This window comes from Channa argus, chromosome 14 (assembly GCF_033026475.1).
Source record: "Channa argus isolate prfri chromosome 14, Channa argus male v1.0, whole genome shotgun sequence".
NCBI classification, from domain to species: Eukaryota; Metazoa; Chordata; class Actinopteri; order Anabantiformes; family Channidae; genus Channa; species Channa argus.
The window spans coordinates 15,527,186-15,548,177 of NC_090210.1; the positions used below are offsets into that span (position 1 = coordinate 15,527,186).

The 20,992-nt window shown below is 38.1% G+C and overlaps 1 protein-coding gene across 1 annotated transcript in view; it reads left to right on the forward strand.

The window, feature by feature from the left end:
• Positions 1-8,679: 8,679 nt before the first annotated feature.
• The window catches only part of LOC137098587 (cadherin-12-like), a 74,935-nt gene continuing 62,622 nt past the window's right edge, over positions 8,680-20,992 (forward strand). Inside the window, exon 1 of the mRNA XM_067474981.1 lies at positions 8,680-8,812. The gene's annotated coding sequence lies outside the window, so the exon portion shown is untranslated. The remainder of the gene's footprint in view (positions 8,813-20,992) is intronic.

Here is a 20,992-nt window from a genome sequence, read left to right on the forward strand (position 1 = left end):
CAGGAACTGTTTGCTGCTAGAAGGTAGCATCCTTATTGCTGTCGAAGTCTTTAGAGTCACAAGTGTTACTTTTATCTTGTAGCTCTAATGTCAGTCTGGCAAACCAGATAAGGATGCATCTCAGTGTGATTAGGCAAAAACCAACTTCACATCTGACAGTAAATTAACAGGCAATGGGTTAATTACTTAACATCATTCTTTTACTCAGAAAAAATAGTAAACACTCACTGATTCCAACTTGTTAAACTAGATCAATTAGATTAGATCTATTTCACTTTAATATCATAGTAAGTTAAATATATCTGGCTTCAGAATGTTGGTAAAACAAGCTATTTAACGACAACACTTTGGGCTGTGGGAAATTATAATGAGGATTCATTACTATAATGTTATAATGTTTTTTTCTGCCACTTGTCACATCAGAAGAAAACTCAATCAATAGTGAATAAAACTTTGAGATCAGATTTAACATCAGAACTAGTTGCACAAGTGTCATTCAGAAGAATTTATCCCAATGTACCATTGTTGAATAGTTGGTTAGAGGTGTGAACAGGTGTGAATAGGTTATGGAAGGAAATATTTTTTTTCATCTCAGTTCGCTTTGCTTGGTAAAATACTGTAAGGAAAGCTGTGTACATGTATTTGTGAATGCATACACAAAGCAAATCCTAAATAATACAGTATATGTTTAGAAAAAAGCTGTCCACATACCATCATCCTCCACACATACACATACTTGTACTTATAAGTTTCTGGGTTCGTTCATTGACATATGACCTCCTCCAGCCCCTGACCTTCAAACTACTGTAGATACCTAAACCCTAACCTCAACTATCCACCAAGCACTAACACTTTAGTTTTCTCAAAACGTGATGGCTGGATAAATGAAAAACAAAATCCAATAAAATTGATTGAAAGCTTGCTAGACGTAAAATCTCTCTGTCTCGTTGACACACACACACACACACACACACACACACACACACACACACACACACACACACACACATACATACACGCAAATTGTGAGGCTCGATTAAGCCCAGCATGTGTTTGAGGGATTAGGTTGTGCATCTCTAAGGGGGCATGCTGCACCATCTGTGCAGGGGATGACCAAACAACACACACCCACACACACAAACAGATATTTCACTGTTGAGTCTGTTCCCAATCACTTGATCGTAGACCACCTTAATTAACTCTGAAGGGATGAAACAACAATAACGTGTGTTCTGGTCATGACAACGTCCTAAATGTTCAGCATATAACTTACTGTATATCTACACACATATAGTAACGCACATATATAGACTAGACAGTACATTTGATTAACTAATGATGTAAGCCTCCTTCTATATTTTACTCTGTGTTTGTTCCTATTTATTAGTTGTGTTTTAATTAAAATACAACATATCATTCATTGACAACTGCTGAATATATAATCTCCCTGGCCTCTTGTTCTTAATGAGTTACTCTTAATTAGAAACAAAAAGCAGTGCAAAACTAGAAAAACAGACTTTTCGAAACTGACGCCTGACCTCCTTATTTGCATAAGATCCTTACTCATGTAAGACTACTTTTGACCTCACCACAGAAAGAGCCACAGATAAAGCCTCAGATATTTCCTTTTATTATGCCCACTTTTAATTTTGTAGTTGCACTCCTCTCGTTGCAGTACCTCTCCCATGTGTTTTCAGCATAGTGTCTTGCTCAATTTTTCAAACTGAAAAATAATCAGCCTCTTTGAAATCCACTGGCTTTACTGAATACAGTTTTGCAGGACTGAGCTGAAACACTCTTCTAGATTGCTGTAACATTGCAGCATGTTGTGCACTGCTTTCAGTCAGACTTCATGCACCTATTTTTGGTATAGTAGTATCAGTGTGCAAAGCTCTTTTGCACAGATAGAAATTGTTAATGTGATTAATTTGTAGATTTGTAGAGGTTTTAACTTACGGCAAGCAATGTCACATGTTGCAACAGATTTGTGGCAACGTCAAGTAACAGCAACAGTTTCAGAAAAAACACTTCTGAAATTATCTGGTGTCAGTAAAACATATAATTTCTCAGAATATTTTTCACTTCATATTGTTATTGTAGATAGGCAAGGTTTTCTTTGGTTACCATTACTTTGAAATGTGCAAAATTTGGATTGTACACGTGCATGTACTATTTATTTATTTCTTATTTAAAAATGTGTTTCATTTCAAGGGCTGTTCTCAATTTCCCTCTGGCTGTTTTCAATGTAGTGCCCTGGACACTCACATGGCCTCACATACCCTGATTTGCCTGTAGATTGCCGAAAATGATGGTTCTTTCTCTTTTTTGAAACACGAGAGATACTTCAAATAATTCTTGCAGTTCACAGTTTACAAATGCATGGGAAGAAACACATAGCAAGTCCACTGTATGTCTGCTTCGTAATGCCACAGTGACAGGGACCCTCTGCTCCTTCGTTAAAATGCATAAAAGGTGCTGGGTAGTTATTCCACACTGCTTCTACTGTTCTAAAACTTAAAGTTACCCACCTAGTGCCTAATATCTGAACATTTTTGGCATAGTTGGACATCTAAAATCTCTATAAACTCTCCTCATTCTTGGTTTGTTCGATGTGCTATAAATTGCATATACAGTAGCTTTTCCATTAATAGTATAAAATAATTGACAGCTCCCATATCTTTCACTAAGCCACCTACTGTGGGTTCAAGCCTATGGGCAGAGCAGTGATACAGTGTAGGGAAAATAACCTGGAGCCTACTTGCTATTTCCCTTTTTGTACCCCAACATGACCGAGGTGCCTAATGGGTCAAATAAACAATTCCTTTAGCAGTCAGATCATCTAAGTCTATGAATTCAATAAGTATTTGTAGGCTTGTCCATATCAGGAAACTGAACACTAGGGTCTATGATCAAGTCTACACTGGCAGACTTAGTCAGTATCACACTGAATTTGAGTCCACACTGCGCTATTTTTTAAAATCAGATTTCTCTTCATTTTTGGCGAAATGTGTTTCTGTATTATTGCTCGGGCAACATTGGAATGTACCCTTTCTATACATCTGAAGTTCATTTACCTGCTGGAAGTTAATCTTGTGTTTAAAGCCCTTTGCGGGCCTGTGGCATTTAGCTTCCTTGTACACTGTGTGAAACAGATGCACTGTGGTGGCTGTCTGTTTAGATTAAGTAATTATATACTGTACTAAGGTGTCTTCTTTTGCCTTATCAAGAATCCCTGCTGCTGCTAAATGGGCCTGGGTCTGGGCATGTTCAGACACTTTTATCCTGTGTGGTCTTTGCTGTTTCTTAATATCCAAAGCACACGAGGTTCCTGTTCAATGTCTTTTCTGTTTTTTGGACAAAGACCTCTCTGCCTTACATGTTGCGCAGCCCAAACTTCAGTTGTCCCAAACAAGCCAAGGGTATTAGGTCTGCTTAACAATGAACTGGTTTCGGACGTGATTTGGCATGAATTATAATGCCGGATGCCCTTCCTGCCAAAACCCCCCCATTTTATTGGCTGTTGGTGGTGGGAATTAATTAAACCCTATAACACTTTTTAACGCTTTCTAGTTTGTTGTTTGAGTATGTTATGCACTAAAATAGAAAAGCATACTTTGCAGATAATTTGCCACATGTGTTGTACCTTTCTGACATGTTCTATCCTCATTTCCACCGTACAATGTCATTTTTAAACATCAATTATTTTTCTGGGTCATATTAGGCAGTGAAAATGTACTGGAATATGTAGGTGTACTGATCTAGTTCCTGAGCTTAGTGTGCAGCTCAGGTTGACAGGAATACTGACATTACTTTTAGAGTTACTTTGTCGTGCAGTGAAGAGAGTGTGAGAGTCAGGGCATGACTAAAATGAAAGGAACAAGAATGTTGTATCAAATTTCATAGCACTCCATCCACAAGAACCCTCCTACAACAGACACTAGCATCCAACAATTTAGCAAAACTGCAAGTTTCTTTTTTTTACACTTTTATGATTTTTATACAAATTCTCCATTCTCCAGTGTCTTTTAATGTGACACACAAAGTGTGGTTACGGTTAAGCAGATTGTCATTGTGGCAAACACATTGTGGTTAAGTTTACAATAATAAAAAAGAATGAGTGTGTCTGCTACTTTTCCATTTATGGCTTAGCAGAGTAATTACTTGAAAATAAGAATAAGGTTACATCCCACTTCACAAAGACCCCAAATTTGTAGGCTAATTATTATTCATATGACAGACTTGGCATCTCCTGTCTCTCAGACTGTGTGTCCCAGCTTGAAAACAAGTGTGTTGCTTCATATTATCACTTAAAAGAATAGATGACAAGGCACCATGGTCTCTATGTAGATCAAGATCTGCAACATCACCACTAGATGCCACCAAATCGTACACAATGCACCTTTTAATAAAAGCACACGACCCCAATAGTGTGTCAATTTGGAAAAACTGGAAAAAAATGCCATAGCAAATACTCAGTCCAACATCAATGTACAACTTTTATGACTGATGGCCTGCTAATGCAACTAATGCAACAATCACTACAATCAGTTCTCCTTTTGGAAGAAGGAGCATCTACTAGCTAATTCCAGTTTCCACTTTGATATAAATAATATAATTAAATAAACCCAAAAGAAAAATGTTGGCTAAGGGCCTGTAGCCACCAAGGAATGTTCCTCCATAAGCTTCACAATAAACACCTTCTGCCTGTTGACATTTTGATGGTTGTGTAAAAGCAATAAAAGAGCAGCCATAGGCCATAGAAGCTAACACTGTGTGCTAGAGAAGTGACAGTGAGGACAGCTTAATAGTTCACCTAAAGGTAGGAGAGTTTGATTAAGGTTTGAAGAATGAGGAACATTGGCTTAGGATCTGTTTATCTGTATGGACTTTTTCCCTAAATAAGGTCCCACTTCTTGTTACCATGGTTTCCACAATGTTAGGATCTTCTTCTTATTTTCCTTCGGCTGTTCCCTCTCAGGGGTCGCCACAGCGAATCATGTGCCTCCATCTAACCCTGTCCTCTGCATCCTCTTCTCTCACATCAACTAACTTCATGTTCTCTCTCACTACATCCATAAATCTCCTCATTGGTCTTCCTCTAGACCTCCTGCCTGGCAGCTCCAACCTCAGCATCCTTCTGCTGATATATTCACAGTCTCTCCTCTGAACATGTCCAAACCACCTCAATCTGGCCTCTCTGACTTTATCTTTGAAATATCTAACATGAGTTGTCCCTCTAATGTCCTCATTCTTGATCCTGTCCATCCTCGTCACTCCCAAAGAGATCCTCAACATCTTAAGCTCCGCTATCTCCAGCTTTGCCTCCTGTCTTTTCTTCAGTGCCACTGTCTTTAAGCCGAACAACATCACTCGTATCATCACCGTCACCATTGGTTTGGTTAAGCAGTGCTGGTTTGGAATGTGAGCATTAGCTGAAATCATTGTTTTATTAGAAATGTCAAACAGATTTGAAGTGGCAAATCATTTATCACACTCATACCCTGGTATCAAGGTTTATGTGAACAACTTCATTTCACATTCACTGAATGCCAGTGGATGTCTTATATTGTGATTGATAGAACATATCAATGAAATTCATAGTTTTAATGGTGATCATTATTATTGTTATTATTACAGCATTTTGTCTGTGTGCATACGGACCTGGTCCTATAAGAAATTGAATTCAAACTTTGTTACAATCAGTTCTTGTGGCTATGGTTGAGATTATTTTCATCTAAACTGTATCTCTGTCCTTTTCACCTGGTTTTGACTCTGACTCCAAATTGAAAAAAAAAAAAAGGCAGCAAGTGAGCGAGATAAGAGAGAGACAAAGTGGAGGTAACAGAAGCAAAGAGGGAGGGACACCACAGCAGTCTGTCAGCAAGATAAAAGCAGACAGGGAAGAAGAAGTCAGATGGAAAAGAGCAGCAGTGATACGAGAGAGAGGCAGGTGTTTTTGTGTACTGGTCAGGCTGCAGAGGGACTTTTCTGATTAGCACTTTGATTAAAGACACATACAGAACATCTCTGATCATCTGTCGTAGCACTCAGCCAGGGAGATGACCCGCTGTCAAGTGTGAGAAGTCTTCATCCACATGTGACTCACATGCATTCATAAACATGTATTAGATGTAACACCCAGCTAGGAACATGTCTTCACTACTTAAGATAAGTCAGATGAGGGTGTTTGTGGCACCATCAAGTTTTAAGGTAGCAGTGGCTGTGCTGGGGTTATGCTAATCCACAATTAAGTCTTTGTGTGCATGTGTGTGTTTGGGTTTTCACCTGCAGTTGCATGTATTTGTATGAATGCATGTCCCATCACAAGTGTTAGTGTGTCTGCAAACGCCACAGATAGCAGATGTTTGTTTCCTTTATGTGTGTGTCTCTGTGTGTGTGTGATTATGTTTGTGAGCACGCCGTGTTTTTTCATTTCTTTTAACACACATATTTGTGTAGCAATCCTGTGTTTGTTCTCATATTCATGGAGGAGTCACTGTTTTTTGCATATGCAGCATACTAAGAGTGTTTTTGTGTGTGATTGAGAGGTGGAAGACATCACTGCTTGACAAGCTCAGGGGAGATACAGTCAGAGAGCGTCTCAGCTACAATAGAGCAAAAACAGCCGGCAGAGAAACTGTGTTTGCCTGGAATCTTCTCGACAGATACTCTGTCAACAACTCTGAACTATCTTTACTGGGAGAGATGAGTGGGGAGGTGTGTGTGTAGTGTGTGTGTGTGTGCGTGTGTGTGTGTGTGTGTGTGTGTGTGTGGGGGGGGGGGGTAGGAAACAAGGGAATAAGTAAAAATGAAAAGCGAGGAAGAGGGTTTTGCCAGAGGAAAAAAGAAATATAAGTTTGTGACATTTTCAACAGGCTTAGCTGAAAGTGTAGCAGCTTCACAATGAGACAAGGAAAATACATTAATAATGAATTTCATCCTACTATATGTATTATTTTATGTTTTATTATTTTGATGGTTTTGGTGGCTATGTTGTTTTCTATCAAATAGCATAATACAGTAATGCTCATAATGTTCTTTGTCTTTGTTCTTTATTTGTTTTGAGAAATTTGATTTTCTACCTTTTTTGTTTTTTGTCATTTCAACTGTGTCCAGCACGAGCAAACAAAAGCAGCTCACAGACACATCCTTCAGAAATGCTTATAGACGTGGCTGTGTTTAACAAAGATGGGCAAAATAAACTGTATACAATTCTGCAAAACCAGTCCACACCATTTCTTCCTGTAGGAAATAGACAGCAGAGTCCGAAAGCACTTCCAGCAAAGCACAAATCGTACTTTATGTGGATTTTCCAAGACTGCTTTCAAATTCAGAATCTTTCTCTTTGTGCTGGTCTTCCTCCCCCCTCCACTGGTGGAAGTAATGCAAATTTCTGCCAGAATGAAGATGAGCGGACACTACATTTAAAAAACACACTTGTGGACTAGTTGGGCAGTAAAGCGATTTTAATGTAGTTGTCAAATAGTATTAATCATTTGAGACACTAACACAAAAAGTGCTTTTCCCACAGAGAATCCTTACAAAAGGTGCAATGAATACATTTTTCTGAACATCACAATCTCCACACCATTACTTCAATAATATGATTTGTAAAAGAGCTGAGGAATTGCTTTATTTTCTACTGAATCATGTCTGCAGATCAGACAGTCCATTGGACTACTGCTAAAACTGCTGTTTCTGCTCTGGCTATGTGGCACATAAAAACCACACAACACAAAATGACAATTTGTGCCTGTGCAGATATGCAGTCATCCAACTCATGGACATCCGATAGACACGACTCTGTGCCAGGTAAATGTGCTTCTTTGTTCTTAAAGGCAATGGCCTCCTTTACTCCTCTTTTAAAACATCTGTCTTCTCCGTTCTTTAGAGCACCATCCCTCGTGTCTGCATCTTAGGCAAGCACAGGTTAAAAAATGTCCTCTACCGCACGTTGTCTTTGCACTTTGAAATCGTCACTGCTGAACTGACTGTGTATACTTGACAAAAAAAACTGCCTGGTTAAGTAGGATGCAGCTGGCTGGCAACCTACACATCAGAGGTGTGTGCAGAGCGTGCATTGTTAGTGTGACAACTCCTAATGTCACAGATACTTCCTCACTCCCCTTCTTTCCATATGGTCACAAATGGCGTTGATACTAGCCCACATTTCTGGCCAAATTGAAACATTTATAACTTGGCTGTACTGCCCAAAGCTTAACTGGGGAGCCCTCGGGAAGAATTAGTGTTCACTTGCAGTTGGCAGCAGCAAGTGTGGTTTTACAAACTACAAGCTAACATTTAATGCAACAAAAGCAGTGTGTGTCTGTGTCGGGTGGGGGGGACACCCGATAATACATACTGTAGACACCCGAATGTTGGAATGGCTACAGATCAGTTCTATTCTATTCAGAATTCTGCCAATACCAAACATGTGAATTACATTTTATAAACTGCCCAGCTCGCTTTGGCAGCACAGTGCCTTAATCCAGTTCTGCTATGAAAGCGATGTGACTCTGAGAGGAAAAACTAGAGAGCCAGTGACTGGGAGAGCAAACGGTGAGAGAAGGAGGGAGATAGAGAAAGAGGGAGGGGGTAAAGGGATGTATGAGAGAGAAAGAGGCTAAGAGAGGGAGGGACTTAGAAGGAAAAAGAGAGAAGAGAAGGGAGGAGAGGGAGAAGGCAGATAGAGCATGCTTTTAGTTCAACAGGGTGAACTAACAGAGAGAGAGAAACCACAGAGTTGCATGAAATACTGGGACTTAATTCTACTGATATGCAGCTCGGAGGGACGCTGAGAAGCCCGTGTGAGGTAACTGCTCTGCTTTTCACTCCTACTGCTTTTTGATGAGAAAATGCACAAAAGAGCAGTGACTCTGGCTGCCCGTCTACTGATGATTTCACGTGCTGTCAAGTATCAAGGTTATTCCGGAAGTATTTACCGTGCGAGGCAGGACAGTAATCCGAGGCTTGGGGGTGGGTGGGTGGTTTGGTTTAGAGGAGCTTCTCTGCTCTGTTAAATCAATTAAAGAAGTGACAGCTACAGTAGAAGGGCTGCATCCAGGACATGTTGCGCATTCCTAAAAAGGAAAGCTTGTTGGCTTTTCTGTGGAAGCCCATGCTATAAGCCTCATTACTTGTTTACTTTGCGATATGAATTTTGAAAATCATTTTTTTTCCCCAGGAAGTTTAGCTTTCATTTAGCTGTAGAGCTTGTCAGTAGGGTTCAGAGGACAGTAGAAGTTAGAACTCAGTGTAGCAGATTAAATGTGAACACCAGTTAAAGTCAGAGAAATTAAAAATGAAAAGTGCACGTTGCACCTGACATTCATTTATGGCTTTGCATATGTTGTTAAATTTATTTTATGCACTCTTACTGTGAACACTGTAAAGCTTTAAAACAGCTCACATACATTGTGACCCTGACGATTATGAAGTTTGTTAATATACATGCAATTATTTTATTTATGAGTCAGTTACATTTCACAGTGATATTATACAAATTGTTTATAATCAATATAACCACATTTATTTATTACTGTCACAATAATATAAACTGATACATTTTCTGTGTAATTATGATACTAGGCATGACATTAAAAGGTTGAGTTAGTTTTTATTATTTCACTGTAGGTAAAATCTTTATGGATGTAAAGTAATAATCAGAACAAGTGTATGTGTGTGTGGTGAAATGATAATATGTTGATATAACAAGGTACACAATGAAGAAGTTAGAAGCTGGTTTGGATCTGCTGCCCCAACACTGCTTAAGATCCACCTCTAAACATTCGACTTTAACGTCCATTTACCGATTCATTCACTTAGGAACAGAACAGAAAGCTGTACACACCTTGTCAAACTTTTTTCAGTTATCATACTCAGTATACGTGGAGCAAAATTAGCATTCACTGGGACATGTTTGTGTCTAGTTGTTAACAGTACTCTGATTTGGTCTCCATCTACCATCTATTGAGGAATGTCCCACCACATTCACCAACTTGTTGCTGACTTTCTCTAATGTTTGGTACAGTAGTAGTTCTGTAGTCAATGGAAATGAAATGGTTGAAAGCTGTGACTGAACCAAAAGATTAATGCTGTGGGTTATAAAAAACTAAACAAGGAGTTGACATAAGCTAAAATATTCCACAAAACCAAGTGGAACTGCAGTCTTGTGATTACTTTATGTGAATTTATGCACTATATGCACCCACAGCCTTTTGTGTGTCAGTTTGCAGTTACACAGCCTGATGCAATTACCAATGTAATGCGCTGCTGTAGTTATCTTGTCACTGAAGTCTTTTCAAACTTGACTGTACTGTGTTTTGAGAAGAACCAAAAAATAAAAAATAAAATTGCAGCCGGTGCAGAAAATGATCCCCCCCTCATAATTGTTTTACAACATTGAATCGTGGTCCAAAAAAAAAAACAAAAAACCATAAGATATGCTTTTTTACAGTGTAGTTGTGTCTAATCCTGTGGTAGTGCCTGATGATGCTGTGCACCTATGACAATCAGGCTTGACTTTAGCACACTGGAGAAACAGCGACTTGACTGAAATATTCAAGCTAAATAAAACATCAGAACTGGAGTATGGCTTTGGACATGACACAGATGCATAAATCTTATTTTTCTATTAGAATATGGCTCCACTGTAATTTTAGTATTTGAGGACTTACCACAAACTAACATCGTGAGTTCAATCTGCTACAGTATGAGTGAGGATTCTAGTTCCAAATTGAAGCAAATCACTTTTTTTTTTTTATGGACCTTATAAGCATCATGCACAGTCTATGAAGTCCACATACTAGCTTTTTAATTTAACTTTTATTGAACTATTGAACAAATATCACAGTCAACATTAGGAAAATGATGTTTCTTTGTTGCCATGGAGATGTATCCTTTGACATAGGAACTCAGTTCAGGAGATCAGTTTAAGCATTAAGCATTAAGCTTGCAAAAAGGCTACAAAGGTGAGTTTAAACCGTGTAAACCTAATCCTTATAGAGCTGATTTTGCGTATTATGGAATTGTTATGTTGACACAAATTGTACCATTATTGTAACTAAATGGCTGCTTATAAAGCACTTTTATCCAAAGTGCTTTATAATGTTGCTTCTCAATCACACACAATGGCAGTGGCAGCCATGCAAGGTGTTAACCCAACCCACCGGGAGCAACTTGGGGTTCAGTGTCTTGCCCAATACACATTGACATATTAGCCGGGACCAGGGACTGAACCACTGACCCTGTGGCCCATGGACGACTCCTTTACCAACTTAGCTAGGAGTCAATACAAGCTGAAAAACAGACACTGTACAAAGCATCTGCACTAAATGATGCAATTCTAAGACTGTTAGTCTGAGTCTGATGTGTTTCCTGTTATTTAGACTGTTTAATCAGAGATTATAATTTAGGTGTTAATTCAGTCACATGTTTCCATCTTCTTTTCTGAATTATGCCTTTTTAAAAACACATACAGAACATGCAGCATTGCATCAATGGACAAACATATTACCTAGCAACAAAGAGGCAGCTGTGGCTAATAAATCATATTTAAAAGTGGATAAGAAAATAATCCAACATGGGTTTCAGCCTAGGCTTAAAAATCACTGGTACTACTCCATCAGGGTTGTCTGAATCATAGTGATAAGTTTAAGATGGTACCAAGATGGTAAATAACAAAATTAGGGTGGATCAAAAAAATTAGGGTGGATCAAAACTGCCAAAAACCTCCCAACATGCACTGCATTATAAACAGACATGATTTTGGGGTGGAAATCACTGCATGGGCTTAGGAAAACATTGTCAGTAAACCCTGTTTACACTGTTTGTCACTGTATATATTTGTAAATATAATTTAAAACTCTACCATGGAAAGAAACAACCATGTATAAACAAGATCCAGATCTCCAGAATTTGGAGTAACATACTGTATGCTGCCATCCAGACGCCCTTTTCAGAGTTGGTCTTGTTTATTTTTTACCACCACAATGTCAAACGACATTCTGCACATATTAAAACAACATGTCTCAGGAGTAAAAGAGTCTAGGTGTTAAACTGACCTGCCTGCCTGCACTGCAGACCCGTCACCAATAGAAAACATTTGAGAATTACAAGGGAAAATATATGACAAAACTGTAAACTTAAACTGTCGAGCAGCTGAATTCCGAAATCAGGCAAGAATGCAAAGCAGCTGCTCACCTCAGTTCACAAATATAAATCCGGATGCAAACATTGGTAAAAATGCCCCTGTCCCAACTTCAAAATGAGCAAATATTTTTCAAATCAATCAAAATTCTTTTCAATGTGTAATTTGTTGTGTTTGTGCTATTTACAATAAAATATGTGTTTGAAGTGATTTGCAAATCACTACATTCACTTTTAAATTACATTTAAGAAATTGTCTCAGCTCGTTGGGAAATTAATGATACTAATAGTATTTTAAGGCAAAATGAGGCACAGAAACAAGCAGTGGCAAAAAAATGTTACTGCTCACTCATAATATAATAGAATTAACATCAAATGTACCTCACTGTTCATTATAGTATAGAATGTTTACGCTACGTGTGTAATGTAAAGACTGTGACCACAACCTGACTTCATGCCCTAGTGGATCAGCCAGATGTGAACAGCAGTGATTTTGCCTCTAATTCAGCAGTGTGTGCCCACAGCAATAGAGGCACTTGTTCATAATGGAATAGATTATGTGAGAAAAAACAATTCAGCATTGCTTAAACAGTACAACCTACTGTTCTGTACTACTCACCGTCAGCAGCAGGTACAGCCTCTCAGAGCTGGTCTCTGTTGGAGGAAACAGTCAAATCACTAATCACTAGTTAAAGCTGGTTGACTAAAAAAACTAGGACACCTCCTGGAGAAATAAAAGGGATGGCCTAAAGGACAAAGCCTGGAAGCCTCATAGCAGACATTGTGCTTAACCCCCTCCAATTCACATATGCTATGCTACAGCACAACTTTTTCACCAAGAGATTAAATAAAGCCTGACATTTTACTCAGATTCATAAACAGAAAGCTCAAAACAGAACTACTGAAACAAGGAAAAAGGGAAACTTACGTTTACCTCAATGAGCATCTCCCCAAATAGAATGCAGACATTTTTAGAGGCATTAACTCCACTGCATTCACACTGATCGAACTAGTAGAAGAAATAACCAACACTACAGATAGAAATTTTGGAATATATACTTCATAATGGATACCAAGATGCTCTGGTAAATAACACAGCTTCAAAAGTTGTGGAGTGTCACACGGGTCTTAAGACCGAAGTGATTCGGTTTGTATATAAATGGTCTTGTTACAGTGTCAAAAATGTTTTTAGTAATTATATATAATACACAGATAAAAAAATGTTTTCCCTCATTTAGACAGTGAGCTGAAAGCAGTGAAAAGAGAAATAAAAACACTAAAAAGTGGTTTAATATCAATAAATTATCTTTGAATCTTGCAAAAACAAAATTTATGATATTCACATTAAAACAGCACATCAATAAAGATGTGAAAATAGAAATAGATGGTGTTGACGCTGAAGAAGTAAACAAAATTAAGATTTTGGAAGTCAACATTGATAACAAGCTGTGTTGGAAACGACCCATATGTAGAATAAAATCAAAATCAACTGCCCTTTTAAATACATTTTAATATCTAATATCTAAAACACTAATCACAATTTTATTATACAGAAGAAAGCTGTATTATAAATGAATTATAAAGAGATGTTTTTACTGAGAACCCTTAAATTATCTGTTTCTTATATCAAAGGTAATGGAATTTGCATAGTAGATTCCGATATTAGAATTGCTCAGACATTATTTAAAGCTGGTAAAGATATCCTACTAAACAATAATCCAAATAAATTTCAACAGAGAGTGAAAGAGTTGTTATATTGTTAAAGGAACAATATCTTTAACATAACATAAATATGTTATGTTAAAGATCAGTGCCAGAAAAAATCTAAAAAGCAGATGTGTTTAAGTCAGAGAGGTGAATATATGGAACAAACTTGAGGGACAATTAAAAACACTGTTAACTCTCACTAGCTTTAAGAAGATTTTTCTTTAAATAATGTGCTGAATAAGTACAAGAATTTACTATATGATTTTGTGTCTAGAGTCAACAAATTGTTTAGTGAAATTCCATCTTCCTGTTCTTTGTTAGTTGCTTGGAGAACTTCTACATATCCTTATTAACTGAATGATTTATCTGGGACATGAAGGGAAATACAATAACGTCACATGTGTTGGCAATTTCAAAGCAGTTTAGTTCGAAATAAGCTTTGGCTTCATCCCACTCCCTTTTGGTGTCATTTGAAAAGACATCAATCATTATATATTGGAGCAGGGACTGTAAGTCCTGCAAAGATGCAATGATATGTACTATCAATATGATAATAAAAACTCAAACTAAAGACTCATAAATAATAAAGGAAAATCAACAACTTTGATAAAACATATCTGTGCAATGTGTCCCTTTCCCTTATTAATATATGTTCCAAAAAGTGTATGCCAGTGACTCAAACCACAGTGATTATGACTCACAATTCTAACACAATTCTGTTTTAAAATAATTTTGTTTATCAACCACCTATGCACTCTGACCTTCTCCCTAGAATGGTTTGCACACTGCATTAATTTTTTTATTTTACATTTGATAAAACGTGCCAGAAATGCACAGCAAAGTTGGGACATCATTTCATAAAAAAATGAATCTCTGTCCCTGTTTATGTTTCTATTGCACTTCTTGTAAACTCACTTGTTTGGGAAACTTACTGTGTAAAAATAGAAAAAAAGGTTCACATTCACATTTAATCAGCTTTTTGAATATAACATGCTGGAACGTCACCGTTTTACAATCTCTGTTCAGAATAAAATATACCGTAGCAAACCATTTGTTTTGGCATATCATTGCATGCAAGTACATTTAAACAGCCCAAAGTCTCAGATCAACCAGTGGGATTCTTAAATATATGGCACACATTTATGGTCATGCTACATGTGAACGCAAACCTGGCTCATTAACCCAATATATCTTTCATTTAGCTTTCACTGTCTTTAAGTATTTTCTTTTAGAGGGAAACATGCTGACTAGGTTCTCAACATGTAGTGCGATTTCAGTCCATTTCTGAGTTAGTGATTCGGTGAGTGTGAGCTGGGGCTGCACATTTCAACTCTAGAAACAAACAAGCATCAATGACCTTATTATCACTCGCAAATGCTTATGTATCATTATGGGTTAACCATCTGTCAGCACACAGTTGTTAGATACATTGTTTTTCTTAGTGAAGTGCTTTTACTTTTGCATTTTAAGGAAAATGTATATAATCTGTTTAATACTTTGACTTGAGTAAAATATTCAAATTGGTAGTGGAAATGTTTTAGACCAATACTTGCTTACTTGCTAATACTTTTATTATTAAGTTTGTGTACTTGTACCAGCTCTGTATGTAGTGTATCGCATGTTGCTCTAAATTGGGCTGTGTAGTTGCAGACTGCTAAGTGTGGCCATGCTGACCCTGGTCCTCCAAGACAGTATTAGGACCAATAGTATTATTGTTGTGGCTGCTTGCTGCATGTGATCACTTACAAATGTGACTGGAAACCTGTCTTGCAGAGCTTGCTGCGAGTGTAGAACTACAGTGTAGTATTGCTAGACATCGGAGGGATTTTGCTCTCTTGTTTAGCTGCTTATTCATGCCAACTTTCAGTTAAAACATGGTCAAACATCTTGGATGTGTCAGAGCTAACATCACACTGTAACTGTGAGTTGGTCAGTAAATCTTGTACTGCTTCTCCTGCAGAGTAGTTTGGCTAATAGTGAGGCATTAATGACAAAGTGGTCAAAGAGAGGGATTATGTATTTGTTTCATTTGGGATGACTTAGGCCATGTTCAGAGAGACTGTGATAAAAGTAACTCTTCTCTTCCTTACAGTGGGGACTGAGTTAAATGGTGCTGGGAGTGACGGGAGTGCACATAGGGTCCTGTCAAAAGAGCACAGTGTCATGCAGAAAACACTTTGGACAACAATTAGCTGGGTCTTTTAAGTCTGCCAAATGACAGATTTAAAGGAAAAAGGGACTTAAGGACTGATTGAAATTAATGTTTGTGTGTCGACATGTAGCTACATGAATAATAAAGGTATCTGATCCAATTTGGTGTTCTTACTACCAGCATCCTTTATATAGCATCCTTCATGCTGTGAACAGCACTTATATAGCTAAGCCTATCTGTGAGAATATTCTACACTCACTGGCCACTTTATTAGGTACACCTGCACAATCTACTCTAACCCAATACAGCAGATCTGACATGAATTCGACTTTTACAATGTTATAATTTCTCAGTTTTTAAGTTGAAATGTCAGAAAGGTGATAATTCTACTTTCTGTTTACTATTGAGGTCGAACTGGGTGGTGGAGTCCTACTGGAGTGCATTATCTTGTAGGTTTTTCCTGGGCTGACTCTCTAAGACCTTATAAAGGGTGAGATTTCAAACAACCTGTTAGAGCACATATTTCTGCAAAGGTGGACACAGATTCACAGTCACTACTAAATGTTAGATTTGAACAAAGACTTGCTTAGAAGATGGTTTGTTAAGGACGGCCACTGATTGGCTGAGCACAATGTAATGTAATGAAGGGATAGCTGAACAACAAGCAGGATAGCAATTCTCAAACACCTGTAGTGAGAACCCCCCCCCCAAAATGTTGGAGTTGATGGCTGTGAGCTTGTTTCAATTCAATTAAATTCAATTCAACTCTCCACATCCAGCTCTGTCATTCGCTGTGACCAGTAACTGCTCTTGGCTTCTGGCCTGAAGCTTGCTGGCTTTCCATACTGCTTCTGTCTTTGTGGTATGATGTAGCTGAGGGGTTACACAGTCGCTTTGCTCTGTGTCCCTGCTCTATGCTTTGGGAAAGCAATGGGGTGTTAGTTTAGTTAAACACAACCTGAAATTTACAGCAATTACAATCATTCAATTAGCAGATGCTTTAATCCAAAGCGACTTACAGGTAACTAGCCGAGACTAGAGACAGAGGGACCATGTGTCGAACGACTGACCCTGTGGTTCGTGGATGACTCATTAGTAACAACAACTTAAAATACAAAATCTTTAACTAAGGAAAGATTGAAGAATCTTTTCAGTCTTTATATCAATTCATCAATCATGGCACCTTTTAGACCTGGTCACTCACTAGCTGTCAGAAACTGGAAGTAGATATGAGTAATTCTTTAAACAAACAGGTCATAATTGGGACCGTGAGAAAAGCAAAAAAAAAAAGGATGGAATGTGTGAATAAACTGTAAGCTGTAAACAAGGTTGCAGAACAGGGGAATAAATTGCCTATCTTTTAATTGGCACACTCCTAACCCTGACCTGACACCTTTAGGTTCAGGTCAGGGTTAGTAGGTATGCTGTTAGTAGGTATGCTGTCACTTCTTCTTAACAGCATTGTACATAAGATAGTAAGAACAAACTGATAGGAAACAGTGAAAAATTACATATTGAAAAGTTCAACAGTTCAAAAGTTCACCAACACGCTTGTGTTTTGTGCAGGTGGTGGAGCAAGTGCAACTGTGTAGTAGTCTAAAAGCTGAATTAATGGATGACTCAACTGCTGTGGTTTAAACAGAGCAGGCTTTCTCAATTTGAAATTTTAACATTGGCAGGGAAACACAATTACAGCAAATTAATCTATTCCCTTGGGAGCTAAAAGCTTATCGTAATCAAATCAGAAATAAATGATCTTTCGAATGCCAGTCACGCTGGTTTTGTGCAAAATGTTTAAAGTTTTACACGTGTTCATGGACACAATTTTCCTGTCCTCTACTAATTTCCTCCATTAACTTAATTCCTGTGCACAAAGCTAATGCATGTTTTAGTAGAATTCACTATACATATTCAAAATAGGGAACCTTTTCTCTACTAGGATCATCAGCTGTGAATTAGTTCGCAGACTAGAAGTGAAATCTGTTTTGTGTTGTTCATGAGCGTTTCCTGCAGATTTTTGTCTGACATCTCGTGTCAGTTTTATCCTTAAAGTTTATGGAGATATTCTTAGACTTCATAGCTTGTTTTCTGTGATGATCTGCACAGTTTAATAGCCCCTAAACCAGTTGCCAGGAAATTAGCTTTTATATAAATCTGGAATCATCCTATATAAAACTGGCAGAATGTGTAAAGTAATTGTAGAAAGTTTCTGCCTGCACATGAGGTGTTTTTGTCTTTCAAAAGGGAGAAACATTCAAGGTTAGACTCCAGACTGAAGGCCTAAAAATCAATTTCAATCAAAGCTGTAGCGCAGTGAATGCGGACATAGAAGCTCATGAATAAATAAGTTCTATGTATATTTCCTGTCGAATTGCTCTTACAATCATGACGGTGGTGCTGGCAATAGATGGAAATGAATGAGTGTAATCCAGTGGCTGCTCGGAGAGCACGCGGCTCCAACTGGGGCAGCTCGCGTTGTTCCACCTCAGTGGAAGATTGATGACTTCTGGGTTTTCTGGGATTTGCACCTGTTTCCACTCGTCTGTCTTCCCGTGGTGTCTCCCTCCCTCCCCTTCTGTTTTTCTCTCTGAAAGCTGTGCACCACTCTCCTCCTGATGAGCCGCTTTATTGATGTTATTAAATGTTCATGTAAAATTATGCTACAGTGCATCATCGAACAATATTTCCCTCTAAAGTTAAAACATTTAAACAAAAAAAAGTTATTTTCTACCACACTTGTTTAAGCTGTCTGATGCTAAAAGGGGGATGGTTTCAACAGAGCCCTGCCTACATGGCAAGTAGGACAGAACTATTAATCTTAATCTATTTCGATAGAACTATGTTGACAATTTTTTACCTTGGTAGTGGTGTCGGATTTTTAAAATGTACTAGTATAGAGTGTTGCATACTGAATGTTACAACTTTCAAGCGTCAAAATGTAGGACACACTGGCACGGTGATTTGGAATAGAATTGTTTCAATATTTTTTTTAAATTGCTGGGTGGAAAAGGTGATTTATTTAATCAATTACTGTTTTGTCTTAGTAACCTAATGTGACAATTGTGTTGATGATCTGTGTATGTTGTACGGAGCTGTAAGAAATAACCAAGAGAAAATAAAAGTGGTACCAGCATCACATCTTCACACCAGTCTGTGTAACATTACAGGGTGAGTGCCCCCTGTCATGCTGCCTGTCCGAACCTAAACATGGCAATTCCATATAAGGAGCAAAGGGATGTCTGAGAGCCAGGAAAACTGCCAGCTGGTTTTTAAGAGCAAACTGCAGGGGCCAGGTGCCATTCATGGCCCTCCTCTCAAACACAGAAGCCCATAAACTGCTTCCAATTAGTCATCCTATGCCATGGATTTTTCTCTATCACCATGATCGTTCACAACCAGTCTTTCAATGACAAACAATAGCTGACAGACTCAAACTTATTTTGACAGAATTTATTGTGAAACTTTTCATGACTGACACCGAAGCCGATGCTTTCCATTATCAGGCAATGCAATGGCCTGTCTGTCTACACTTCCTCCCAGCTGGGACGTTGAGACCCAGAATCTTTTTTGACAAACTGGCTAAATACTTTTGGGGTGAGGGATATTTGTAGGCTGCACCCAGAAAAGGGAACTGTTAATGTTTGGCTCCAACATACTGTATGCCACAAAGCCTGGGTGTGAAGGTGGTGGCTTATGAGGTTTCATTTTGCACTGACAGCAGAACTTAAATGCTTCATTCTACTTCTTCCTCAGACCGGTAGTCTGCTGAATAGAGGAAACAGCTTCCCCTGGAAAGCCTTTAGCACCAGACAGATTTAACAGCGTCTCCATAATATATTATATTTTACATGAACTTCTTTCAGTAGCATAGGAATGAGTGTTTTAAGCAAAGTCATGTAGAGTATAATCACCAAATTAGAGTGGTTCCCTGTGTCGGTAAATAGACCAAGACCAAATACAGAGTAATCACTATGAAAATGACATACAGATGCTGGTCTATGTATTTTTATTTTTATTTTTATTTTTACTATACATTTACTGGTGGCTTAATGTCAGTCAAAATCAGTTTACCTTCTGTTTAATGCACTGGGACTGACAACAACATTGATTTTGGTAACCAATTAGACACCTGTCCCCAATCTTTTTCTGTTTCTCTCTCTATCACACACACACACACACACACAGAAAGTCCAGAGTTTGTCCAAGCAAAAATGTCTGGCTAAAGGCTGTACTGGGTCATATTGGGTTTTATGATTATAACTAACTTGTCCTTGGACAGATTTTCTGTCAACTGCCATCAGTTGACAGAAGTTTTGTGCTAAACAAGTTTTATGTTTAGCACAATTTTGTTTGTTAATTTTAAAGTTTTAACAACTTTTGTTCTGTTAAACTTTGGGTTGAATTACTTTTGATCTACTGATGTTGTACTTTGTAAATTTGTTTTATGGTACAACAACAATTAGTGTTGCTTTCAATAACCTCCCAAATCTCCTGGCTTTGAAATCAAAATCGGTTTAACAATACATTTTTTATAGTGCCATACAGGCGAGTGAGGAAAAGCTACAGCAATGCTTTATTGTGCTTTTTTGAGTGGACAGCCTCAAGACATTTCTAGATGCTGTGTGTGGTGGAGGGCATGATTATTGGCTCAGGGAGGAGGGCTTACAAGCCTAGGACAAAACAGGCCAAGACCCCCAAATGCAATTGGAGCTCACTCCACTGGGAGTGAGACTGTGTTAGCAGCACTACGGGTTCTGTGGCACAGGTTTTTAAATGACTTCTGTTTTTATCTCCAGGACATTTCAAAGTTCTTTTCCAAGTCAGCGGTTAAGTCCTGTTGGGCCGCCATTAGCAGTTGCGTTCTGCAACAAGTAGAAAAATAAACCTGAAGAAATGTCTTTAGAAAAAGGTGATAGCTAAATAAATACATGTGCTTAGAATAATAAGGATTGCATTCCCATTGCATCTGTCTCAGTGGAGTTGCTG